Genomic DNA, 27,817 nt, shown 5'->3' with positions numbered 1-27,817 from the left:
AGGTAGAGTCTCAGAAAATATTTTCAATTAGGTACAGAAATATCAATGGGGTATAGGATTAGATAGAGTGGATCAATGTTAAGGAAACACTTTTCTCTATATACCTTAATTAGGCATTCTGTAAGCAAGTTTTCCATCTGGACTCTATATCCTGCACTGGCCATGCATGTGTAGCAACACATGGAAAGAAGTATAAATCAAAAGGAAAATCTGCTGTTGGCTGGAAAGATGAGTGCACCTTGATGTGGGACGCCCTACAGCGCTGCCTTTCCCCTCTACCGCTGACATGGTCCTTTTCTGGCAGTTTTTGCCATTTTTCAAAATTAATAAATAGTAAATTAGGTTATAGAGTTTTTTGCTCAACTTAGGGATTTGTATGGAAAAATAAGATTGTTTGAGGAAAAAATAAGGTTCTGATTTTCACAGTTATACATATGAGTGTGTATGTAGTTATAAATATATGTAATGATGTAGAATAAGGGGTGGAATGTCATGGTTTAATAATTTTGTAATTTTGCTATCAGTATTCCACATCATAACATCAATAAAGCATGAATAATTTACTGAATCTGCAACTTATCAGAAGAAGACTACATCTCCCAGAACAACACGATAGGTCACGGGACCTGGACTCTATATTAACTCTGTCGCAACAGACCCTGATGTCTTTCGGATTCTGGCGTTCAGGGGAGTGTGTGGAGCCTTCAGCCGTTTCGCCTAGATTTACATAGGCCTCTCGGTTACGGGACTCATTCTCTCTCCTATTTTGCTTGATTCGTTAGCTCAATTTCAATTATATGTTATTATATGGTGTATCCTGTATTTCGATATAGTATTTAGTAAAAAGTGTGCCTCCTTAGATCGTTGCCGCTGTTTTCTTTTCTAATTAACTTTTCCTTTCGGCCTAGGGCCCCTCCGGGGCCTACGGCCCCGTCCACGACGCAGGTGATTTTTAGTTCAAAACCGTGACATTAGGAATAGCACTTGTATTTGGACATCAGGTTACCCTGTATAATGGGTACAGTTTGGATGTCTAATATTTTGTTTTCTACATTTCTAATTCATGTTTTATTACAGTGATTAATTCATGTAGACTTTGCCAAAAATATTATCTGAAAAACAAACCTGATATTTAGCCATTACAGAGTTTCTTGAACAATTCCCAAATCAAATACATTTCTTCTTGCTTTGCTTTGAAACACTGAAATTAACTTCATGATTGTGTTTCTAAGCTATTTTTCATTAAGAGAATTACTGGTGTTTGGGGGATTGTTTATTTTTTAATTTCTTATTTTAAAGATCTAGGAACAAAGTCAGACTTCCCATCTTTTTTTATCAGAATAATCTTCTACCTTTCTTCTCTTACCCCTTCCTGCACAAAGAGTTGATGAGTTGTTTAGGTGTGGTAGGGAAGCAATGGGATGTTTGAACCATTTGGGACTGGATTATTCACAATATGTTTTGTGCCAAAACAGTCACTTCTCCTTACTAGCCTGAGTGCTTTCACCTGGTAGTTCACCTATTTACACTGTTCTTTAGGATTATTTGCTTACATGTGTGATGCTGGAATGTATCCCTGAGCTTTTTGAGGTTCCCAAGCCATAGTTTTAACACAGTTCTTAATTTGTCTAATTAATTATTATGGGATTATTTACCTTTTTTCATGGCAGCTTTGTGTGATACATACAATTCTTGGAAAAGTAGCATCTTGTGAGCTGCTTCTTTCTGCAGTGCTCATCATCTGATAGATTTTTTGATTCTTGATCAAATCTCTCCTGATGTATACCTGAGAGTTTGTAAAATTGTTCCCTTGTGTTTTCATTCCCTTCTTTTCTATTCTACAGATATGCTTTATACTCTTCAAAATAAGTATTTTCAGATAATATTCATGAACTTTCTAATACTCACATCCCGTCATGCACATCTGAGATATAACTTAAGCTTATGTCCATAGACTATTTATAAGACGGAAGTTACCTCTCAATGTCATTATTTCTGCACCCAGTTGCTAACTTCATGTGGTGATTCTTGAGACAACTGGTATTTTCTGTTTCTTCCTACCTTTAGGGTATTTCTTTCTACATAAAGGATTTCTTTTCTATTAATTTCTAATTCATAGATGCCTCTAAGTTTTCTTGGAATCAATAGATTTCTCTTTTTCCACACACCAATAACTTCACTGTGGCACTGCAATAGAAACAGAATCGTGTGTTCTCCTAATCACTTTCCAGGTTTTAATCTTCTTCAGACCCATCCTCAATGCATTTTTCTCCCCGAAGACCCATGCTAGCAAGCACAGGCTACGTGCTGAATGCATCCTGATAAAAGTCTTAACTTCTTCTTTCTCAACCTGTGAGACCCCAGGTGTTGTTCTCAGGTAACGAGAGGGGAAGAAGTGAGAGAGTGGCAGGTCATGTCACAAAGTTAAGGCTGCAGGAGAAAGTAAAGCAATAATCTATAGAGATGTGACCAGGGAGCGTTCTGTCTTGGAGTGCTCTTCAGAGCAGGTTTGTCATACCTGTTCTGCATGTTTGACACCTGGGACGTGGAGGAACTGCATACATGATCCTGGACAAAGCACAGGATTTCCTCTTTTTATACATTCATGGAATCTACTGCTTTGTGGAAATGTCCTAAATGAACCTAACAACTTTAACTTAAAAAATAAGAATGAATTAGTGATTTATTAAGATTAGGTAGCACAGCAGAGAACTCAACCACCCCCCCTGACTGTACTGAAGTCAGTCAGCTTCCATTCCATTTATATATTTGAAAAGAAAATTCATTTTGCAGTTAATCTGACTCTGTTTCCTTTGCAGCTTTTGAGAGTGATTTCTGAAAGTTGGGTATAAAAATCAAGGAGATTTTGATCAGAGAGTAGGAGACTCTGGTTTGAAATAAAGACAGAGAAATATACTTATTTAAAAAAAAAAAACAAAAAAAACAAAAAAAAGAAAAAACAAAAAACCATAGAATCTTACATTCAGTTGAATCCTAGCAAGCAAGAGAACATAAACTTTTAAATGCTAAAGTAAGGCCTTTAAAATCAATGGAGTGTTTAATAGAATTCAGTGCAGCACATGTAAAATAGGAGAAATGTGGCAAAAGGCAAATTTGGAATGAGTAAAAGCTTGAATGCAGCTTGGTTACATAATTAAAGCAGTAGAAGCAAAGGCAAATGTCAATAATCTAAGCAAGAAGTCTCACAAATATAGATTGGTGTCTCACTATCAGGGATAAAAGTTATTAACAAACCAAAGCAAACACGGCTTTTGAAACTAGATGGCATTTTGGGAAGCACTGAGAAAAAGGATTTCTAAAATAAGAATAATACACACGTTGTTCAAGTTATGTGCTCAGCTCCACAGTATATCATCAAAGGGGGAAACCTAAAATGATGATTTCTGGTATGAATACACACCTTGTACATCCACATTCAGATGAATGTAGTAGTAAGCCTAATGTTTTCCCTCCTAAGAGGCCTTACCATGAAACTTATCTTACAAACAAGATGTTTTCTTTGCATCTCTCTGGTCACTGATGCCCTCATGTACCTTTCCTGTATGTCCAAGCAGGATTTTGCTTTGTGTTCTAGCTAGCCTCATTGACAACAGCAGCCATGAATATGGAATCTATTATGGGCAGTAAGATCCAGCTGTTTTGTCATGCTGACACTGCCTGTTCCCATTTGACTGCTGTTGTTATGGGAGCACAGCTGATGATAGCAATATACTTAACCTGCCTCTTGCCCATAGTGTAACAGAGATTCATTCTCACTATTATTGAGCAGCACCCTCATCTGGACTGGGGAATCTTAGAACACCAGTAGTTGTGCTGAGAATCTTCTCTATGATTACAGAGTAAGAAGTGTAGATAATCTGAAGGGTTTCAGGAAATAAAATGTCCCTTGCATATGGAGATTTGAAGAATAGCTATTTTCCCAGGTAATGGGGTACTTTAAAAATAAGTGCTTGGCTTAAAGAGTCTTGGTTTTATTTTAGAAGTCAATGAGGTGTCATACCTTTTTAGCAAAAAGTGATTAATTCAAAATCTTACTGTTACTTTCTAATATTAAAATGACAAAGGCACAATTGGGTGAAAACCCAGTGAGCTGTTCACTTCATCACACATTAATTCTGCTCTGAATTTGGAGCGCCACATGCGATTTTGAGGTGATATCACATAAGCTGTTGCATACTGATCCACTACACTGATTAAATGGCGATGGGTTTGTTAAGATTTAGTCCAGTTAATTTAATGCACCAGAAAAGTTCTGGATCCAACAACTGACTCTAGGAGTATGAGGTCAGCTATAGGAGAATGGTTTTGTCTTGATTTGGATCTAAAAGCTCAGTGTCTTTCTCCTCTGCAAGGCTGTATCTGTGGTGTTAGCTGCTTTTGTAGCTGTTTCAGAAAGGTGATGTTGTGAGACTTCTAGTTTTTCCACTACATTTTCCAAGCAGAGATGAGGATGGGCTGGTGCTACATCCCATCACCAAACATTTGTACTGAAAGCATTGCATGTGCACTGCTTTATTAAATGTGGCTGAAAGATCTGCACTTTGCACAAACTCAAAAATTCAATTCATATAATGGTGCTATTGATTTGACTTGGGATAGGGTTAACTCCTAGTTTCTCATGTGGTGCTATGTTTTGGATTTGTGTACAAATTGAATTAATATCACACTGATGTTCTAGTTGCTACTGAGCAGTGCTTACACAGACAAGGTCTTCTCTGCTTCTCACTCTGCCCTGTCAATGAGGTACAAAAGAATTTGGAATGGGACAAAACCAGGACAGAAGGATATTCCATACTGTATGATGTCATGCTCAGCAATGAGAGCTGAGGGGGAAAAAGTGCTCCATATGTTCAGAATTATGGTGTGTGTCTTCCCTAGTGACCATTATGTGTGAGGGAGCCCTGCTTTCCTGGAAATGGCTGAACATCTGCCTGCCTATTAGAAGCAGTGCATGAATTCCTTACTGCAATTTGCTCACATATATTGCTTTTGCTTTACTTATTAAACTGTCTTTATCTCAACCCACAAGTTTTCTCACTTTTACCCTTACAGTTCTTTCCCTAGCCCCACCCTGAGGGAGTGAGCAAGTATTTGTGTGGTGCTGAGCTGCCTACTGGGGTTAACCCACAACAGCAGTTCAAGCTAAAACAAACCCATTTTCTCTTCTTTCTAAAAATAGCGTTGTTATACATCATGGACAAGACTTCTTTTTTTTCCTCAAACTGAAAAATAATTAAAAGCTTCATCCTTTTCCCTGCTCTCCCTGCTTAGCTCTACATATCTCCATCCATTTTCACATTGCTATTACCTATTTTAATCCATCCATATTAATCCTGCGGTGACCTTCAATGATTTCAGTGCAGTGAGTCCTCAAGATGAGCCTGTATGTCTGGGATGATTTGTAGGACTGACTTTTTTTTTAATGTTGCTGATTTTTTTAAAGGAAAATAGTATTTTGCCCCCAGGAGGATGAAAATATGTTTTCGTGACAGGTAGGGACAGAATGCTTTTGTTATGAGTGACACAAATTGCAGAAGTTACAAGGGTTAAAAAAAATGATGAAACTGGGATGCAAAAATATTTAAAAGAGGACAGATCTATTCACTGCGAAAGTGCACGTCCTTTGCATCCTGTTCTTCTTGTGTGAAAATCAAGAACCAGACAGAACCCAGTTAGCATTGCCAGTGTTGAAATGTTTCACTAGTGCAAGGCCACTTCCAGCTGAACAAAGTACTCGTGCTTTCTTTCTGGAGGTGTAAAAAGAAGGAGGCAAACAGATCTGAGGAGAAGAGGTCTTCATTCTCTTTGCTTTTACCCCATTTGTTGGGATGCTGCAGTGAAGGAGTTCAGGCGGCACAGTTAGACTGTCTGACTAAGACCTTTAATGTTGGCCATATGTATATTATATGTGTAGTGTCTTTGATTATAGTGACTTATTCTCTCACCCGAACATTATTTTAACCAGCAGGGATGCCAAAATCTGTCCGTTGATTATTGATTTTTAATTCATGTCTGATCAAAGCTTCACTGATATGTCTATCAAATTCATTGCTAACTTAATCCTTGCTGCTCTCATTTTAAGGGACTGATTCCTTTCCTTCTTATATTCAGCCTGATGTAAACACCAGCACTTTTTCTAAGTCTTTTTTTTTCACCCTTTTGCTTATTAATCTCCCCAGCCTTTTTCCATGACAAATGCATTTATATTTCTGGAAAGCTTCATGCTTATTGCTTCTGTCATTTAAGCCCTCCTAGCACCATTGCCCTCTATTGTCTTCACTGTTGCATAGTTGTACCATAATGATCTGAACAAATGCTCATCTGTCTGGATTTTCATGCTTCCTTTTTGTATGTTTTTTTCTGATTTTCCACAATTGGTATTATTAGCAGATTATTAAATATAGCAATTCTCTGTGATGAATTTGTCCATATCTCAGGTTAAAGAGCAATGTCTCTGTTGCGTGAACATTAGTTTTCTTTTATTCACAATCTACTAAATAATCTGACTGGGTGACTGTTTGATGTATGGATTCTGGGAAATTGATGTCCGTAGGCCAACACTGAGGTAAGACTTGACAAATCATTTTCAGAAGTGTGTGACAGATCCTCAGGCAAAAATCTGTTTGAATCTTTTCAAAGATTCTTCGGGAGACTTCTTGCAACACATGAAAATAACATCTTAATCCTCTTCATTTTACAGTTTCTTTACTTATTGTTCAGTAACTCAATAAGTGGGCTGGCCAAGGAATGACTGGAGCTGGGCAAAAGAATTCTGGTGAACAGCTACGTTCTAAAATATTATCAGAGACAACAAAATGTCCTTAAATTGAATTTGTCTGGGAAGATGCATATGTTTATGTTTGTGTTTATATGTATATGATGCTAATACATTTAATTTTGAGTCATTTTAGGGAAGTGATCAACTGACACGTATTGGAAATTGATAAACCTCCCTATAAATAATGATTGGGATTGAAAACAATTTTAAAAGCCAGAAAAAGAAAATCAGATAATTAGATTTTGAGACAAGTCCTGTGCTGCTTTTTTTTTCCCTTTTGTATTTGAAGTGGCCAGAATGAATGTCCACATGATTGATGTTAGCTTTCAGTTCTATGACTTGTTCCAGTTTGTGTCACGATATTTGACTGATATATGGCTGCATTACTTTTATGTAGGGTTTTGTTGTTGTTTTCTTTTGGTTTTGGATTATTTTTTTCTTATGTAGCTTGATTAATTTTTCATTAAGTTGGTAGAATGATCAGATAGCTAGCCCTAATGTAGACCACAAGTTTGTGTTACTGGCAGTTGCATTTCCATGGACAACGTGGTATCTGGATTAGAAAATAACATTAATTTAAATTGTGCAAATAAAGGAGCACTTACAGGCGCTGTTCCTGGTTTGAGTCACTGCTGTCAAAGTTTGTTATTCCTGGTTCTGTTTTATGTTGATGACATATATTGCCATTGACGTATTATCCTCATGTCTTATGTATCAGCAATCATAATACTTATTCTTGTGTTTTTCAAGGCCATGTGGAATCTTTTTGTTTATCCATGAAAGCAAAATGCCATCAGTAGTAGGAATTGTTCATCAGCCTATCAGTTGTAGATGTAATGATCTGTAAGTCTAAACCGAAAGTGGAATGGACATCTTGTCTCCTGGAGAGATCTCATAAGTGTTAATTGAATCTTCATTGTGTGTAAGCTAAACAGCAGTGTTTGTGATTAATTTAGGAAGGTGTCACCAGCATTATCAGGTTCCATTTCAATTATCTTCCCCCAGCACAAAGAAACCCCATCTATGCAGAAGAATCTATGTTTAGCAGGTGGGTGTCATCACATAGTCTTTTCAGTCTCTATGGATTTTATGAGCTTCATTAAGAGATAGTCAATATAGTCAATGCTACCTGTGCAAGGACACAGTTTCTATAAACCTTTCAGTTTCATGTTTCTATGAATTACCTTCTATTTGCTCCCTTCCTAGCTATAATTAGAAAACAGTTTCATTCTGAACTGTAAGTATACAGCCCATTGCCTGCAAGGCCAGAGAAAATGGGTAGATGTGTTTTATGTGGCATATTTGAATCCACTGACAGAAGGAATCCGCAGTCCTGAAACTGTAATTTTATTGCTGGATATGCATGAAGGTTTCTCATACCTTTAAAAAGAAAAACAGCAGAAATTGGATGGAGAATTCATTCTATATACTTACGTGCTTGTATGCATGATTTGATGCTTTAAAATGTTTATTGATGTTATACAGAGTTATCTTGAGGGAAAATTATGTTTCTGTATTTAGAAAAATAATATTCTTCTAGACTTTGTCACTATCGCCACACTGGTCAAAACCACTACCACCACCGAATCATTTGGTCTGAACTTTTCACTTCTTCCAGTGGCATGCTGCTGTTTTTGTTGATGTTTGGGGGTTCTAATGTTTTTTAAACCTAAATTTTGAAATTGCCTAGAGACATTGTAGATGCCTCATCCCTAGAGGTGTTCAGGGCCAGGTTGCATGTGGCTTTGAGCAGCCTGGTCTCATGGAAGGTGTTCTGCCCATAGCAAGGCATGGAACAAGATCAGCTTCAAGGTTGCTTCCAACCCAAAATATTCTATGATTCTGTGATTCTTTGAAATGGTTGAGAGTGAAGGGACTCTTGCGTAGGAGAATAACTTTGATAAGAGTACAAGAGAAGTCTGAATTCACCTGTTTATTTTAATCATTTCAGCAATCTCCTGATGCTCTCGAGTAAATATTTTCTTTGAAGTGTTTCAGTACTAATATTCTCTTCATGTTCCCTGCAAGATGAGCGTTTTTCAGCTCTCATGTAACCTTCATATATATTCATCTCAAGGAAACCCACACCGCATCACTGATCTTTGATTTCCTCTCACCTATAATTCTTTCATGCTTAATAAATTTCATCCATGGATAAGTATTATTTTAGACTTTTTGCTAGTGTTTAATCCCACAAGCCAATTCTCTACATAAGGCAGTTACAGCAGCTCTCTGTGAAGAATGCTCTGGCTTCATTTATGTAGAGAGACTGAACCTCCATAGATTAATATGTAGCACTAAGAAAGAAATCACTCTTGGCCTCAAACTATGTCTGAAATATTTTACCTTTTCAAAACAGTTCCATGGCTACAAACTGCAGCATTTTTACTTTGCTTTATTCATTACTTTGAGTATGAAGGAAAGAGTCAGTGTTTCTCAGAGGATCTCATCTCTTTGGTTGGAGTAGCACAGACTAGGACATCTCCCTGTTAGTTCCTGGTTAGAAGTACAAATTAGAAGTTAGAGACCTGAACCTTATTCACCATTTAGTTAACCATGTGGATAAAGTGATGCAGATAAGTATGTCGTCTGAAAGTGAGATGCAATATGGATTGCCTTTTTCTCCCTCATACATTTATTGTGTGGAGACTAGCCAAAAGGATACTCCATACTACATGACATCATGCAGTAAATATAAAACTATGGGGAGCTGGACAGAGGAGGCAGCTGCTGCTCAGGAACTGACTGGGCATTGGTCAGCAGGTGGTGAGCAATTTTGTTGTACATTACTTGTTTTGTAAGTTTAGCCACCAGTTCTTCAGGATTAAATTGACTTTTCCACTGACATTCATAGAAATTGCTGAAGACAAAATTGTAAATGCTTCATCCATTTATGTTTTATTCTGTACAAAAATTCTGTTCTCTATTGGTCCTTTTCTCATTGTTATCTTACTAGATGTTACATATCTGAGTTTACACCTCAAAGTACAAAATGTCACAGATGTCCTCTATTAGTAAAATACTTCAGGAGTATTCAGCAGCACCAACAATTGCAACCAATAAGCTATTTAAGTTGTTATTTTCTGTGGAACTCTGGAAATGTTGAGCAGTGGTTGCTTGATCTGTTTTCAGGCTGGTTGGTGGAGCCTTAGTAACTGGGGAGGGAATGTTAAAAAACCCGCTGTGCTTGAACGTAAGCAGTAGAATGAATCAGAAGCTCCTTTGCTGAAGTTTTGCTTTTGTAAAGCATATTGGTGCTGAATGATTTATGGCAAGGATTATGGATTTCAGTGAAAATTCAGCAAGATATATTAATTCTTCTTATTTTAAGCATTTTAAAAACTCATAGAAGAAGGGGTTGGGCTTAATGTTGAATAAAATCGTTTTTAACCAAAATTTAAGTGGAAGACACTAATTAGGGAATACAACATGCAAATTACAAGATTATATTATAACACAAATATTTCAATTGTATAGCGATATTTTTTTAAGATATATACAAGTATTGAAAACAGCGTGGTGCTTCAGAATGTCATATTGTATTTTCTATTCTGACAAAAAAGGAGGCAAAAGTGAAAACTGGATGGAAAATGTTGTTCCCTGCTACCTTTCAAGCAACATTGTTTTCTCGCGTAGTCATGCTGTTTGTATCCCCTGAATCACAATGAGTAGCAGTTAACCGTCACTCTGGATACAATAGTATATTCACTCTATATGACCCTTTATAATGTAAGAAACTGCATTAAAGCCCTGACCAAAGTCACAGTGCATCTGGGAAGTGTTTTTCCCACCTTTTCATTGGAGGTACTAATTGGTAACTAGAGGGGGAAGACTGGCTATTATTCACAAACAAGAATCAGCAGGAAGGTAAGTAAGTCAGTAATTGTGTTTTCTCAAAGAGAAAGTGCCTCCACCTGATGTAGGTACTTGCAAAGCACTGTGGGAGAGAATGAACATTGTGCAAAATAAGTAGCAGAGGAGTAATCTTTTACACCTTCAGATTCTCTCTCTGCTATAATCCTAGGGTGCTTTCAGATTTTGAACTTGTCTTGTTGAGAAATTACTTAGAGAGTGAGGTAAGAATTAGGGGCCTAGGTGCATCAGAAGAAAAAAAAAAGTGTGGTGGCTGCAAAAGAAAACTAGCAACTTTGTGATTAGCTTAGTAGTGGCAGGCTGTGTGTGGCTGCGAATTCAACAAAAATGGCGATACACTTCGGGACAGACTAGTCTGTCATATACATGAGGGGTAGGTGTGTTTTGAAATGGCTGCTGTAAGGGAAACTGTTGATCGCAGGCTGAACCTCTGATTAACCATCTGAGGCAAGTGATGAGCACTGTGGAAGGGATGGAGCTTGACTTACTTGACTCCACCTCTCCTAGATCCTTTATAAGGTCTGACCACCACTAAGGTAGCATCTATTTCTGGAGATTGTTCCTTTATGGAGTTTTTTGTGGTGAGCCTCAACGTTGGTGTGCATCCATCTTGACCAAAGGCCTCAGTGTTGGTGAGTCTTAGATATCCTCTGGCAATCCATTTACCATGTAATGACAACTATACTTGTATTATTCCAACTACACAGTTGCCTTTGTTATTTTAACCCTTGTCTATGCTGTACTGTCACACTGGTCTGCTTTGATTTAGTTACCTTTGTGTTCCCTGTTCTGTTTACTAATTAGCAAGGATTTCCTTTGTCTCATGCATATAAGTAGAGTTAGCCCCTTCACTTGGGCACTAAGGAATGCTCCTTGCAGTCTTCTGCCATTTGTCTCTATTGGATCAAATACAAACAGTGAGTGGCTAGATTTCAATGAGTTAAGAGAGTTCAAACTAAATTTCTCCTTCTCCACACAGGAGAGAGTACAATATGTCTCATTAAGGGTGGGTATTGGCCACTTGGGATAGCTGAGTTTTGTTCTTGCTAGTTATACTGATCCTTCTAGATCCTGAATGGCATCTGTGACCTCCAACAAATGTGACAAAAGATTGTACTTTACAACCACCCATTGATTTATTTTTCTAATTGAAGTTCTTACAGTACTTCACAGCCTCCATCTTCTCATATTATACTTGTCCATCTGGTGTCTGAAGTAGCTGCACTGTATGCTTAAGGTCTCTTCATTTTCTCTGTCATTGTTGAGAGCTATTTAATATGGCTGTTTGCTGTTATAGTGAAAATCCACTCTTACTTAAACTACTTTTCATTTGGGTAGAGCATTTCAGTCCTTGAGATAGCAGAGATAAAAGAGCGGGGAAAGGGTACTCTAATACTCTTTTTGTTGTAGCTCATAAAACATCTTCTGAAATTCATTTTAAGGTATTTGAATGAGGTGTTATAATATTTAATTCACGTTCTGCAGCTTGTCCTGTACCCAGTAACCAGGGGCACTCATGATGTAGAGACATTGTCGTGTAGAGACAGAAAGTGCTTACCCAGATGATTTGCACAGGGGAACTTGACTTTGTTAATTACAGCACTAATGCAATCAAATTATTTCAATGACAAAAGAGGAGGGAGGCAGAAGAGAACTTTATAACAAAGCAGCTCATGAGTATAGAAGACTTTATGCTGTTTAATCAATGTCATCTTGGTTTATAAACTGGGACTGAAATGTCCACAGCTGGGCATTTGAGTTGCGAGTTTGAGCAGTGGATATAACTTTTCAGCTCTGTAGAGAATGTTCTCCTATACCAGCAGGTCAATTTTTTTCTGGTGACCTGCACTGCCCTTCTGCTTTCCCATCTGGCATCCTGTGGTTCAGGGCTTTGGTGAAGCCAGGCCCTGGGAGTGTTAAATGCCATTTGACCTCAGCTTAGCCACCTTGTTTTCTCTTGGGCTGTTGTGGAACACAGCTGTGCAAGTGCCTCATTTCTCTGTTTAACTGGAAGTTTGAGAACAAAACATCAGAATATTTTTCTGTAAATTAAAGACTGGTAATCCTGAAAATATATCATAACAGTTAATAAAAAATCAACTTCAAAAATCTAAAACAATCCTAAGGCAGTTTTCTAAGATGTTCTGTAAGAAGTATCAAAACAATGAGTGGCTTCACAGAAAGAAGACACAATGTGTAATGAATTGTTTGCCTTGTAACTATAGGCTTAGTGGTGGCGGTCTTTGAAAGCAGTGTAATGAAATTAAAACTACTTCTGTTATATATTTTTTGATTAACTGATTTGGTTTCATGGCAGGTTCCCATTTGCTTGACTTTTGAAGTCAGCAAAGAAAAGCCATCTGCCTCACAAGGCATCTGGGCTCCTTTCATTGGGATGGACTTGGTTTCTTTGTCAAGATTTCTTTATTATTTGTAGCAAAGCTTACTTGAAATGCTGTTTAGAGGGAAAATCAGTGAGAGGTGATATTGCAAGTTAGTGTTTGAGAAACCAACTTTTGTGCAGTGAATTTACAAGGCTGTTCTCCACAGGAGGAAAGTGGCAGGCGATCCAACTCCAGAGCATATCTGGAGAAATGAAGAGGTTAACATGCCTGTCCAAGGTAATTGCTTTTAGTAGAGATGTGTGAACACTGCCCTTAGTATGTTGAGTGTGACAGAATGGTTTGTGGCACAAGGGCTTTTTTTTACACACTGTATTGTTTAGGGAGCAGGATCTGAAAATGCCATTAGTACTTCCATTGCTGTCTTACACTGCCATGTTTTGATATACTCATATGCACGTTGAAGTATCTGTGCTGGCAAGGTTCACTGAAGATGCTGCAGGCTCCAGTGGTAGAAATTAAAGGGTTTGCTTGCACGCTTGAGTTCTCTTTTTGGCGCACTGCCTACTTATGACAACCAGCAAAGCAGGGACATCTTTCCCAGCAGCTCAGATGTAAATCCCAGTTATGCAGATTGATTTCCAGCACAGGCTGTGTTGTGTATAAATCCTGGATCAAACAGGCAAATCACTGTTAATCACCACTAATCAGCATGATGGGGCCCATAGACCTTTGCAGCTTATTGGCTACAGGGGACAAACCGCCAGTAGGTGCTAAGTAATTAACAGTTGCTGTTGAATTTAAGTTTCTGATGGTTTTGAATTTATGCAATTGGTGCTGCAGTCGTATACTGTGTGAAGGAATGACACTTTCCAGAGCTCCAGCATCACTGTATATATATATTTTTTCCAGCATGTCTGTGATTCAGGCAGAGGAAGTATTAATCTGCTTGAGCACATGAGTTTTTTGGCAAAGTTTACTCCTTCCAAATACTCTACTGGGTGCTGTGGTGTTGGTTGTTGTGTTGTTGTTGTTTTCGTTTTTTTTTTTTGTTTTTTTTTGTGTTTATTTTAAATGACATTGTAGGTTATGCTACTGAAACCTGGTACTTACAATCTGGCACTTACAGTAAGAACAAAGCTCTGTGACTAAAAGGAAAGCTAATGCTGGATCTCAAAACTTATTATCTGTCTTTGGTATTCACCATATGGTTTACTCCTAGATGACTGTGAAATCTGGAAGACCTTCGGGTAGCCTGCTGTGAATTTCATGCTTATATTTTGCAACACACAGGTCTCATTGTCTTTCCTTTTTTCTTTCTCATTAACTAATCACATTTCTAAATGTGATTCTGTGAATTCAAAATAGAAATGAAATGTGGCAGGTTGCACAGTTGGGGAGAGTTATAGCCCCTTTCTGATAGTTAATGTACCCAGAGCTTTTGGCTTTGGTGCCTTGTAATGCCACATGAGGCATGCAGTAACTGCCCAGAAATGTATTTGTTAGCTGTCATGTCACCAGTTAATTATATCTTACTTCTGTTTCAGTACATCATGCACAAGTCTGTTAAGTGTTCTACATGAACCTAAATGTGATTTATTGTCACAAAAGTCTCTTGGAGGATGCCATAGAAACAAATAAAAAAAGAGCTCCCTTTTACTATGCTTTTCTATTTGTGGAGCTCCGATTTAGCTTACCTTTGTTAATCTTTGAGACGATAAATGATATTGCATGCAGTGTATCACTTTAATTTAGACAGACTGCTTGCTTACATGCCTGTTCTCAGGTGCACCATGAAAATGAGGTTTTCCTTCTTTTCTAAATCATATCAGGAGTTGAAAATACAGTGGGTGTGTTGCTAGATCCTTCACCACTGTAATTCAGCACAGTTTCAAAGCCATGACAGTACTGCTGATTTATAACAGCCAGTGTTGAGATTTTGATGCTGTTGGTGATGGGAAACTATTAAAAATCCATTTTTAGGCTGTGGCTTTTTCCTTGCAAGCCCCGATACTAAGGGGATAAGAGGAGGAGATGTAGCTGAAGAGCAGCAGTGTTCACTAGAGATGTTGCTTGCTGCAGTCTTCTCAGTAAATTATTTTATTTTTCAGTCAGTGGCAGCAGCTTCAAGATGCCACAAGTGCTTTGCTCTGGAATGAGACTTACTGTGTGCGTTTGAGGCTGGCATCTGTAAGCATTTGGCAGCTGCTGAATTGCTGCTCTCTGCATGGTGGGGCTTAGGGCAAAATAGCATCATAGCATTTGCTGAGTGTCTGTTTCTTCTGTTCTGCGTTTGCTCTCGAGAAGTGCAAATCAAAATACTAACCAGGAAGAGTGTAGGTAATTTGGAACTAGTTGGGGCAAAGTGGAACATCAGAAATTAGAATTAAGTTCTTGAATGACCTTCAGCATTGACAAACATCAAGAAAGTTGTGGAGAACCATTCATGTTCTTGAGGGTGCTTTAGTGTTAATTGGAGTGCTGGCTATTTTAAGTCCTTGGGTTATAGAGTAAGCATAGATGAGTAGTCTCACCTGTTTATGCTAGATCTGTTTTGAAGTCTCATTATGTCCTTCAACTTTTATTTTTTAAGGGGCTACAGAAAAAATGTTGAGTGCAAGCACCGACTTTGTGCATATTATTAACTGTTCTGTGAAGCTCACAGTGGTTGAGACATTGTTTATAATTAATTCAGACAGGAAGTAAGCTCACTATGCCTTGAAATTGAGTAGCTGTGAAGACCTCTTGGAGTTAACATAACAAAAAAATGAAGAATCAGTAGTTTCTCTTTGGAGCCCTGTGAGTAAATGGCAGAATATGAAGCCTGGTTTTGTGTCGAAGCTAGGTGGGGTGGGTGAACGCATGCCCTTAAAGTTGCTACATACATTACAAAAGTGAAGTCAATAGAGAGGTTCAGTGATAGTGAGAGCATGGGCAAACCAAGAAGATAATTCTTTTAATCACAAATGAAAGTTAGTTTCTGCAGGAGTAGAAACTACTCAGTAGGCTTCATACAGTAGCTTGGTTAAGCCAGAGTTTTATCCCACATCTTTTATGGTTATCAGAGGACCTAACAGGAGCAAGTAGAAATAACAAAGGTTGGAATATGCTTTTAAACATTTACTTTGAATGGGAGAAAACTGTGCAGAATCGAGATACTGCAGTTGCTTACAACTGAGGCTAAGATCTTAAGATTACGACTGCACAGGCTTTTTTTGGAAGTGAGATCAAATATCTTTAAAACACTTCTATGAACGTAACATAAAGTTATAAAACTCGTTTTTATTTCTTCCTTTCATCATGGTTTCTTACCACAGGCGTTTTCCTTTTTGTTCATCATATTATAATACCTGGTGCAGCTGCATTGTTGTTAACCTTAGCAAAGGATAAGCCAGGCAAAATTTTGCATAACTACAGTTGCTTATCTTTCTTTGTGTTGTTTTCTCACTATGCCCAGCAGGAATGGTTGGAATTCATCATTTAGTGATTTTATTTAATCCATGAAACCTAGGAATTTCAGTATTGGAGGAACTAGCTGAAGTCAGTTATTCTCTACTGTTTGCAAATGAGTTTTCTGAAGCTTGTGAGATGTTTTTAATGAGGACCCATAGGTGTGTGTGTGTGTGTGTGTGTGTGTGTATATATATATATATATATATATATATATATATATATATATATATATATACACATATGAAAAATGCAGGTGATGCCTTAGCAGCAATGAATGAAACGATTTAAGGGTAATCTGTCACTGCAAATTGACTCCCTTTTCAAATTTAGGACAGCTGATGAAACCAGGGTCTCCTTATCTTCAAGTCTTTTAAAATGTTATGAGTAGGCACACGTAATTAGAAAGATGGAATCCAAAATGACTGCTGCAGTATGTCAGCTGATGAAGTTAGCAGTGTTTGAGGCAGACCTTTGCTGCTGAATTCCATGTGCCTGCATTTCATGTTGGCACCCATAGGTTCCAGCTGTTGGGTGGCAACTTCAGTTAAGAAAGATTTGTCCCTATGGGTTCATCTTAACAAAAGTTGTGTTCTGTTACAACACAGTTTTTGATAGCCTACGATGAACGCTTGTAATGAAGTAAATAAACTAAGGCCATAAAGCTTTGGATACACTAAATCTTAATGTCTGAGCATGTTGGAGTGAAAAAGCTTGATTCATGCATTTCAGATGAGTTCTATTAAGTTGTTAGCATAATGTTGACTAGATTGATTCCATTTAGGGTAGTGGTGTTATTCTGGTGGCAAAATGAAGTTTACTGGATGCTAAAAATTACAGCTGATAAGAGTAAATTTTTTCCATGTAATCATGGAAGGCCAGGACTTGATTACTTGATTTAAAATCAACCATGGCTTAAAAAAGCTGGTTTTAGATCAGCAGGAGATCAGAGATTGAATGTAAATTTTAAGATTAATCTAGTGTTTGTGGCTTGAGGTAGATAGACAAGCATGTAGAGCTAAGAAAAAAATTAAGCCTGAATCTAACAAAAAAGATAATCCACCATTACTGTTTTTTCTTACTTAAAGCTTACCTGAAAGATGTCATTAGATGCTTGCATTATTTGATGGCACATCTTTGGCAGCACCATCCATCAGTTATATGAAAGATGTTCTTCATTTATATGTGTGAAAAACATTGGCGTGGTCAGCTCTTGCTGACTACTCAAAGGAGAGAATTAATACCAGACCACAGAAGTATATTTCTATCCCTTCTCCCCATTTTTGTAGTGCGGGAGAGGAAAGAGAAGGTATGTAGACAGTGCTGGCAATAAAACTTACTTAACTCTGAGGACCTAAAACAGCATTTATGAATTATTTACGTCCCACTTTGATTTAGGACATTAACCAAATATAGCTGTCTCTGGTGTTCCGCACAGGAGTTCATTCAATATTTGCTGCTTAGAGGCTGTATTATTTACTGACTCGTCTTTATGTGTTTGGATTTTTTTTATTCTTAATTTTTAATCAGGAAATGTTTTTGCCTGAAAGATATTTTTAGATTTAAGAAGCTTTATAATCCCTTATTTTCAGGCTTCATTGTTACGTTGAGAAGCGTAACATCTCAGTACTGTCTCAGTTCAGATAGGGGTGTTTTGCAGTCTTAGTTGGAGTATAATAAAGTTTGCCAGTGAAGAGCTGAATTAATCTTGTCCTGTGGGAGACCTTTTTCAGAAGTAAGTCTGGCTGTATAGGCAAATTTTAAATAAATGGATATAGTTGCCAGTCTCTGAACACAAGATTAATTTCTGTGCCTGTTTGATTCATGTGGGATCTAAAAAATGTAAGCTTAAATTGTAGGAAATGTATAGGAAAACTGTCATAATTCACCTTGACATAAGTGATGGGGAATTTGCGTGGATAACTGAAGCCTTTGAGGGCATGGGCCATAGTTATTAAATCAAGACTTTCTATGAATATAAGATTTTGAGAAGTTGAGTTTGCAAATCACAGGCTTTGTATTCAGGATGGCTGTGTGGCAGAAGAAGCTTATTTTTGTAAACATGAATTTGGGTCTGAGATCTTTCATCCATTCAACTGGATTCATTTGTGTCCTTTCACCTACTCTGCATTGAGTATAGAGGTAAATTGCTTACTAGTATTTGGACAGACATTTTTTCCTTGACAGAATCATAGGGATTGAAAGAGACCTCTGGAGATATCTAGTCCCACACCAGTGCTAAAGGAAATTCCTAAGAGCTAAATACACAGGAAAGTATCTGCTTGTATTGTCCTTTCTTGACATTCAAATTAGTGTTTCCCTGCAATGATTAAAAAATCTAAGTAGACACAGTGTAATTTGTTTAATCTTTTTGGTGGTAGGCTGAACCTTTGATAGAGAGCAAATAGTTGGCATGAAACTGCCTGTAAGAATGAAGGATGATTACTTTCCATGTCGAGAAAAGTTCTGGATAAAGGAGATGTTTGCAGATGTGAGTTTGCAAAAGATTGCATGGGAGAATAACCCCTTTCCAGGGTATAGAATCTTAGCTATGCAGGAACTTAGTCTCTGACACAGATGCCGATTAATTTTTCTCAGATAAATTTGTTTTGTGTTTTCATGTCCAGTACTTCAATTTCTTTAACTTAAAGCCGTTGGATTAGTTAGCCACAGCTCAAGTTTCAGGATGTTAGTGTATTTTGTTTGTCAGATGTTAATACAAGAAGCTTGTACTATCTGTGTTGTGTACTTCTATAGTTGTTATAAATGCTTTCTTTCCTTTTGAAGCATTCATATTACTATTGCAATCTGTGATGCTTCTGCTTTCCCAGTTCCAAATCATACCAGGAGTGATGCTTTCTCAACTTTCTATCCATAAGCCAGTTTTTTTTTTTTCAAACTAAAATGAATTATCCTGTATGTATTGATTTTTGTAATTGATTATGATTGATAGTGTGGAAGGGATAAGGGAAAGTAACCAAGTCCATTACTTACAGAGGAGCAAAATCAGCTGAAGCTTAGCCAGTAGAATTTTGGATTTAAATCTGCGCACAGCATTGACTGGGATCTTTCAATAGCAATTGATCCACCCTGGAGGTAGTTGTTGTTTGTTACTAGTCTTTAAGCATCCCTACTTACATATCCTCAGCTATCAGTTTAAGTGGAAACCTATGTTTTAGAGGCTGACATTGGAATTAGGGTTTCGGAATTGCATTTCCTGATTAGTTTAAATGGCTTTCTGAGCTCAACAAACATTTTTCAGATTCCCTAACACCTGATTCTCACTTGTTTTTTCTCCTCCCCACTCTCCCCTTCTGGATGAAAGTTCAGTCACCAACTGAATTGTTACATTGTGATTTCAGTCATCTTGGTTCATTATGATTATTGTGAACAGTCTTCTGCTATGGTACTTTGGAGCTCCAGTGGCTGTGTTGATTTATATCAGCTGCAAACCTGGTCCAGTGGCTCTGACACAGCTATTGATAAAATGTAGAAGCTCAACTAATGCAAAGAAAATGATTTTTTTTTTCTTTAAATATATATTTCTATTTGAAGGGTGGTCCATTGAGTCATTCTTTGACTCTGAGTTGTAATCATACTCATGTTGTTGTAATGATAAATTGTGCCCAGGGTTGCAATGCATCATGAAAATCTCATTGTGTTGGATACAAATAAAACCTGCAGTTGAATAGGACTCTTTATTTCACTGTTGTCTATCAAAATTTCTATTACTGGCTCAGTCATTCATTAGCAAAAATACAAAGCATGCATTTTGAGTTCTGTACAGGAACATCTATTATGCCAGCCTTGTGAGGAAGTACTGCTATTGTTTTACCCGAGCAGCTGTTTCTTTAAAGTTTTTTTTCCCAATTCTTTCTGAAGTCGAAATAAACATCTTGGCTCATCTTCCATTGGTCTGTCTGTGAAACTGGATGTAGAGCGACCCATAAAGGAGGAAAGTTATGCTTAGATCCAGCATTTGCACATTTTGTTTCTTAAACTCTGCTCCTCTTAAGCAAAATGAAAAGACTTCTTTGCTATCTCCACATAGCAGAGAAATGTCTGTATAAAAGTCCTCAGAATAACTTCAGCTTCTGTTTTTTGAGGGGGATAAAAATGTCTTCCTATCTGAGGCTATTTTTTTTTACAGACATTCTGCTCTTCAGTAGTCTTATGATATGAATGTATGTTAAGGATTTCTCTGGTATGACTGGAACCAGTTTCTAGACATACCTATTGCTATTTGTTTGGAGCAGATTGTCTTGATCCATCATCATTTGGGAAATCGAGGTTTTTGCCAACAAAGATGTTTAGCGCCTAAACTCATGAAATAATAATAAAAATAATGTGGTAGCATTGGTCCTTAAACATGTGAAGAATGAAGAAAACCTCCAGTTACAGTGAAAGCTGCAGAAGAAAAAAAAAAAGCATTATGTACTCTGCTTTGGAATCTTGTAGGATAGGACTATACTTGCCTATTTAAGCATTAGGAATATTAATTAGCAACATAAGAAATCTGTGGTACAGTTCTCTTGTTCAGCAATTCTTTTTAATATTGAGATTTTGCAGGATGGACAGTTAGTGATTGGGGTGAGGATTCTTGTCAAAAATCACAGGTTTTAAACCCAATAATTTTGCTTCTGTGGCATTTTTTGATGGCTTAAATTCGGATTTTTGTTTTATTTGTTTTAAATAAAACAATTTGGCCAATGATTAGAAAGAATGGAATGGAGATAGTAGAGATATAGAAAAGGAGTTCATAGAAAGGTAGGTTGAGAGGAAGATAAGTGAATTTGAATATATGTTTTCTAAAGTTTATTCCTGGCTCTATTAGACCTGACAATCCACAGTTATGAGTAGAATGGCTCACCATGCTATAACCTGAGCTCTGCTGGAAATTTAAAGTTGCATTAAAATAAAAATATCAGGATTCTAAATTAGTTATACCAGTGTATTTCTTATATTTGACCCCTGTGTCACAGAATACAACATGGGCACTGAATTTGTACGCTTACTCACTGTTAGTAACACTATCACTTGCATTCGGCTGCATAAAGCTCGGTGAGTCTTACTGTTTGTTTTCAGTATTCTGCATTGCTGTCACATAATTCTTCCCATCAATAATAGTAATAAACATGTTAAATGAAATACAAGCAATGAATATGCTTTACTTCAACCTAAAGGAGCCCTCACAAATAAGCATGTGTAAGAAATAATAAACCTGTTGATATTAATATCTGTATTTTGCCAACTAATCTTAAGCATTTACTGTGATACAATTTAAAATCAGTGAGGAAACCAAAGTCCATGGTAATTCTTATGACTGTGACTATGCTAACACATACAGTGCACACTTTTTCCTTAATACCTTTTCATAAATAATGAGCCCAAACTGAATTTAATGCAGTAAGTATAGATTTTTTTTTTTTAACTTAATTATTATGTAACATAGACAGGATTTGTGGTCAGCCAAGCACCGTGCTCTCCTATTTTCTTGCTCTTGAAGCTAGAGAGAAACAATCTATTACACTTCATTAATCCTTTTAATATCTGTTGTCTGCATTATTTGCTCTTTACTTTGTGGTTACAATTAATATTTAACTTCCATTATGCAAAGTCCCCTTATCTGTATTAAATTCTATTTTCTAGGCTTCAAAATCAAAGTGCTGCTGGGACAGCATTTGGAAACCAATATCTCTTATGCTAATGTTGAAGCAAATACATGAATTGTAGTTTCTTGTTCCTTCATCTAAGTAATTGATAGAGATGGAGAACGAGAAGCCTCATTTTCTATCCTGTTTGCCTCTTTCATAAACCATTACCCGTTACAATTTGATTTCCAATTTCTGACCAATTTTCTACTCAGCTTGATGTTTTTTTTTTGTGCTGCATAATTCACTTGGTACAATTGACTGCAGGCAAGCTTTTTCCTATATGCTTGGTTGCAACTATCTGAAGTACAGTAGTTCTAAATCTTAATGCAGTTTTGAAGACGCTTATTGACAAACTATTTGAGTTCAACCTTAACGTGTAGTAATGATGCATGGAATGCTTAATTTTGACTCAAAGCATTGGAGTGGTGACTTATTATGGGGTGAACTCTCCACTTGCACATTCAGTGCAAGGTTCAATCCAAATGCCTGGTTCCAATGGAATTGACAGCAGTGTGAAATAGGAGAAAAATAAGAAAGGAGCAACAAATTTGGGAGTAGCATTTAAATTTGTGGAAGTTTTCTGGGAGCAGACAGAGGTGTCTTTTAGTGCATATAGCTGGGGAATTAAGCAAAGATGATAAACTCAGTGCTGTCATCAAAGAGACAGTGATTGATAAAGAGAGAAGAAACAACCATTGAGCATACCAGGCACTGTTTGTGGAGTGCAGCCTGGGTCTGGGGCTGTCCCAGAATGGTCACTTTCCAGAGGAAACTTGAATCTGGTTTTTAAATCTAAAAAGAGGAGGAAACAGTTATTAAAAGCCAAACTTTGCAAAGTCAGCTCTAGCCTGCTGTCTTGAGTTTCCCTTTTGTCAGCAGAAGTTGTTGAGAGGCAGCTTGGCAGCCCACCTGTGCATTTTCTTTATGTTATTAAATATCAACTCTGGGGCATGCTGAGTGGAAGTCAGGAAATATGGTAAAAATGATAAAGGAAACTTTAAAGGATTGATTCCCAGAGGAGTCGCAAGGCATGTTCTTTGAACAGGATCAGTTAACCATGGGGGATATTGGGATCTCTTATGCCTGATCCAAGTATAGTTGTGCTGCAGATTTTAAAGTAATATTGATCAGATACTGCTGTAGTTAGTGACTTCCAGGTAGAAATGCTCTCATATTAGTAGAAAGTTGCTGTTCCAGGTGTAGTACTTTACTTAAAATATGAGAAAATAAGTTGTGCTGAAACAATTTGCCTTCAGAACTATGTAAACATATCTTCATTTGTGTTATCAATTTAACTGCATTGTCTTGGTAATCAATGAGACACGGCTTATTGTCCAAACTGCCCATATTTCATTAATTGAACAAACCTGCAGCTGGTATAAATCTGGGAATTATTCTATTCTTATTGTCAACCATAATTCTTCTGGACATCATTCTGAACTCTGTCTATCCTGAATCAGGCATGAGTACCTGTTTATTCTTATGTTTAATGTGAAGTCTTGTTTTCCTCAGAGCTTTATCTCCATCTGAGTGTTTTTTGCATTAGCACTAGTTAAAAACAAACAAACAAAAAACCCCACAAAAATATGGTGTTAAAAATCAAGACACGTAATTAAGAGGAGTTTTAATTATCCTGCATTTAATGCATGTGGAGGGGAAGGGACGTGGGAGCTATGGAAGATAAATTTCATTTGTGGTGATCAATTGCAGCTGACGTACTATATGATTTACTTGGTGGTTTGGCTCAGTAAATTTTTTAGCAGGTGCTGCTTCTGGCATTTCTTCTAGTGTTTGGCACAGACTGCTGTTGAGGGTGGGAAATGAACACCTGTAGAAGTACAAGTGCTTGTACAACATTTGCACGATAATTTTTACAAGAATTACAGTAAAATCTCAGTACATAAAAAAATGAAAATCAAAGCTGAACTTGTGTGCATTCCAAATTTGCCAGCTGCAGTCTGGTAAACTGATTTCTTGAAGTGAAGGTGTCTACAAGTAGTGAAACTTGCTGCCTTCTTATTGTTAGTATCATTTCAGTGGGTGAAAGTTTTGTTTCTTATTCTTATACAGTCTCAAACTATGTGCAACCCTTTGCATTATAGGAGCACAAGTTGAAATCTGCCACAGCAGAGGAAATCTAAGGCTGTGCTCTTCCCCGGGGCTTGGACAGTTCAGTGAAGTCAAGCTGGACTTGAGTTGTTTATCTTTTTTTCTTCCCCCCCCAAAAGTGAAAGTTGCCTTTCATCATAAAGTATCAGATAATACAGATTTCACAGTTTACACTTGTGTGCTTCAGAAACGTGTATTTTAATCAGAGCTGTAGCTGTTGGTTGGGAACAATTTGTCATGCCTAGGGGAAGAAAAGGAGACTGCTTGCAGTGCGCTCTGTTCTTCCACCTCCTTTGTGTAAGGTGTCATTAGTCATTACCTTGGAACGAGGGGACAGTTTGAAGAGTTTCTCCAGCCCTATGGTCAAACTGACAAACAAGATGGGCAGGTTTTGTTTGATCATTTGCAGGATGAGGATTTGAGCTTTCACACCCTGGCTTGCAAACCTCTTCCCTGCTGTTCTGACACAGAAATGTAATCCCAGCTCTTGTCCCGGTGTGCATGGAGCATGGGTTTGTACTTGCAATACAAGCTAATTAGAATGCAAATTATGTCCTGCAGCCCAGTAGTGTCTCTGTCCACCTCCAAGCGAACAAAGATTCTGACAGTAGTAGTTTTAAACCTAAGTTCTTCTCTCCTGTGTGCACGTGGAAAACTGGGAGGGACTGGTTTTATTCTGGCCCCCTGCAAGCAGGTTTGTCTCAGCAGTGCTCTGCGCTTCTCTTTTAAATTAGTGTTTTAAGCAGTGCTGCAGAAACGTGCTAAGCTCTGAGTGACTGGCTATTTGGAGTAAAAAAGGACATGTTCTGGCATGTCCAGGGAGTACCTTTAATGGAAAGCTTTAAGAGCAGTCCTCCCTTACTGGGCTTTCTTACGCAGGTAGGTACATAAGAGATATACCAAGAAAGCAGCAGAGCATACTGGGGGGGTATTTAGGTCATCTTGTAGTTTTTCAGTTCCCTACTGCTTAAAATCCCCTCATCAAGCCAAAGCTTTAAATATTATGACTTGATAAAATGATCAGAGCAAGCATATCACAGCTTTTGGCTTTTCCCTACCACTCATGTCTCTGCTGCTCTGCCCCCATGGACTTGTGTGTTCGCTGGTGCCAGCCCTGAAAGTGGGATTTCTCATAAGGCCAGCCAGCTGCTCTTATGTGTTGCTGCATGCCCTACACTGCTTTTGCTCACCTCACATGCAGTAGAATTGTGTCAGGTGCCTTCTCTGCTGTCAGCCACCTTTGTTTGTGTAACTTTAGTCTCTCTGCTTTCTGCTCCCTATGAGACCATCAACCACAGGCAAAAAGCAAATATCTGTATCCATAGATTGTTCTGCCTTTGATCATTGAAAAGTCAGAGAGGAGACTGTAGTGAAAACATTGAGATCATCCTGAGGGTCCCCTTGCAGCCCTGCCTTAATTGCCTCCTTCAGCTCAAAGCAGCTTTCCTCCTTTCACCTTGCTGTGCAGGTGAGTCTCTTATGCTGTATTATTTACTACCTCGAGTGGGCACTGTGACTTAAAATGCTCTGAAGCATCCAAGCTGACTTCTTGGACTGAAGAAAATAGACATTGCTCTGCGGTTTGGAGCAATTATTCCACAAGGCTGGAACACACTTCTGTGCAGAATTAGGGTTGGTGGGGAAAAACAGCGCTGTAGTCACTGATAGCAAAATTTCTGTAGAAATAAACTGAGGGTGTTCAACTTCATGTAAAACTTTCTTCCCTTCAATTTGATTTTTAACTCACTCCATCACCTTAACCCATCCTGGGGAAGTCCTAATAGGTTTATATAGATGAGGTACAGTTGTTTATTCAGCTCTTAGCTTAGTCTGTGGGAGTTACTGGGTGAAGTATTAGCGCTGGTGCTGGAATACATTGAGGTGGGAGACTGTGGGAATACAAGAAAAGCTGTTCAGAGCAGCAGCTGTGGAGCAAGATAAACAGCATGGGAACCAAGGACACCTCTGCAAGGAGAAGAAGAGCCTCACAGCTCTGATTGGATATGTGCCTGCATGGACAGTTGAAAAGTGTTTTGTAGAATGCTTTGTTGACATGTAAGATGTTTGGGAAAGTTGTAAGGGCGGATGGGAAAGTTAGAAAATAACAACTTGTGAAGGTATATAAGGGATGTGAGAACTTGTAATAAACGATTTGGATCGTTCACATCCGAGTCCGTGCCGAGTCGCTGCAGGAGACAATGCAAGTTACTTGTGCATGAGCTAGCAGCATGGGTTTTTATAAAAGTATTATTTGATTAAGGCTTAAGCTCTGCAGTATAATCCCAAATCTTCTCCATTACTGGAGGAGATGCCTACATTTCCTACTGAGTACCAGATTGTTTTCAGGTAGATTTCAGTTCTGATGTCAAGAGGTTTGTTTGGATATCCTTCTTGGAAAGCCTTTGCAGGAAATGTAAGGAGGTTCCTGTTAGTCTTCATTCATATCTAATTTCCAGACCACAAGAAGAATCTTTGGTACAGTACTTGTTTACAATGTGAAATAAGATGAAAGTAGAACTGAGAGAGGGAAAGTTAAGCAAATTTAATTAGCTTATATTTAAACAAAAATATCCTGTACTTCTGAAGATCTTTTTACTTTGATAATAAACTGGAGAGAGCACAGTTCTATTATTGATGACCGAAAATAGAGAGTGTTTATCTATGGATCGTGAGCTAATGTCTGTGAATGTTCTTCTTGTGGTGCAAATGGCTTGTTCTTGATTTTTGGAATAGAGATGTCCTAATTTACACTGAAATTTCAAAGCAGATAGATTTGGTGGGATATAAATACTGATAGTCCAGTTGTTTCCAAGACTGATTATTTTTAGCTCTCCTTTATTTTAGAGACTGGGAAATCTGCTCACTTAATTTTCAACAGGTTTGAGACTCATTGGCACTAGATGTGAACATATTGTACGTGCTACTGAAAAGAACTACCTTGTAGTTTATTGATTAAAACTTGTGCATGGGTTTTAGTGCACTTTTGGTACTTTTTGTGGTCATGCATCTTCCGATCTACTATGAACTCAAAGGGTATAAAATTGAAAGCTCCAAGTTCAAGATGTGTTCATATGATATTGCTAGCAAAGAATCTGTAGACGCAGTAGGCAGTGAATAATATGTTTATGTCTAGAACCTGACATAGTTTCCGAAGTCAGTAAGTCTTGCTAAGGTTTGTTAGAAAAAGCGAAACCTTTTCAGTTAATTTCTTCAACCTCTACTACTCGAACATTTTCCACATATCATACTACATGTTTAAGCAGCTATAATATATATAAATGAAAGGTGATTTACCCAGGATAAACATGCAGGCAACTGTTCTGTATGGATATGTTATTGCTGTTCAAATACCTATTGAACTTTAATATGCTTGTCAATGCAACTCATCTTTGAGAGAGTGCTTTTTTCTATAAATGTCCTTACACTTTCCCACATACTCTATATGGGATTTTGGAATGTAATTTGATGTCCAGTTCTTGTTAACTTTCACTAAGTGACCAAAGAGTACTTTAGATTTGTAAGTATAGGGCATAATGCTGTGCCCTTTACTGGGGGCTAAGTATGGTATATATACTGTGCCGAAGGACTTT

At 37.7% G+C, this 27,817-nt stretch overlaps 1 long non-coding RNA gene across 4 annotated transcripts in view; it reads left to right on the top strand.

The window, feature by feature from the left end:
* Positions 1–11,216: 11,216 nt before the first annotated feature.
* LOC107316760 overlaps positions 11,217–27,817 on the top strand; it is a 191,372-nt gene continuing 174,771 nt past the window's right edge. For all 4 annotated transcript variants that reach the window (XR_004308059.1, XR_004308061.1, XR_004308060.1 and 1 more), the window contains exon 1: positions 11,217–11,304. This is a non-coding gene — a long non-coding RNA (uncharacterized LOC107316760). The remainder of the gene's footprint in view (positions 11,305–27,817) is intronic.

This window comes from Coturnix japonica, chromosome 7, assembly GCF_001577835.2.
Source record: "Coturnix japonica isolate 7356 chromosome 7, Coturnix japonica 2.1, whole genome shotgun sequence".
NCBI classification, from domain to species: Eukaryota; Metazoa; Chordata; class Aves; order Galliformes; family Phasianidae; genus Coturnix; species Coturnix japonica.
The sequence above is the reverse complement of the archived record's forward strand: the minus strand, read 5'-3'. Positions and strand labels throughout refer to the sequence as shown.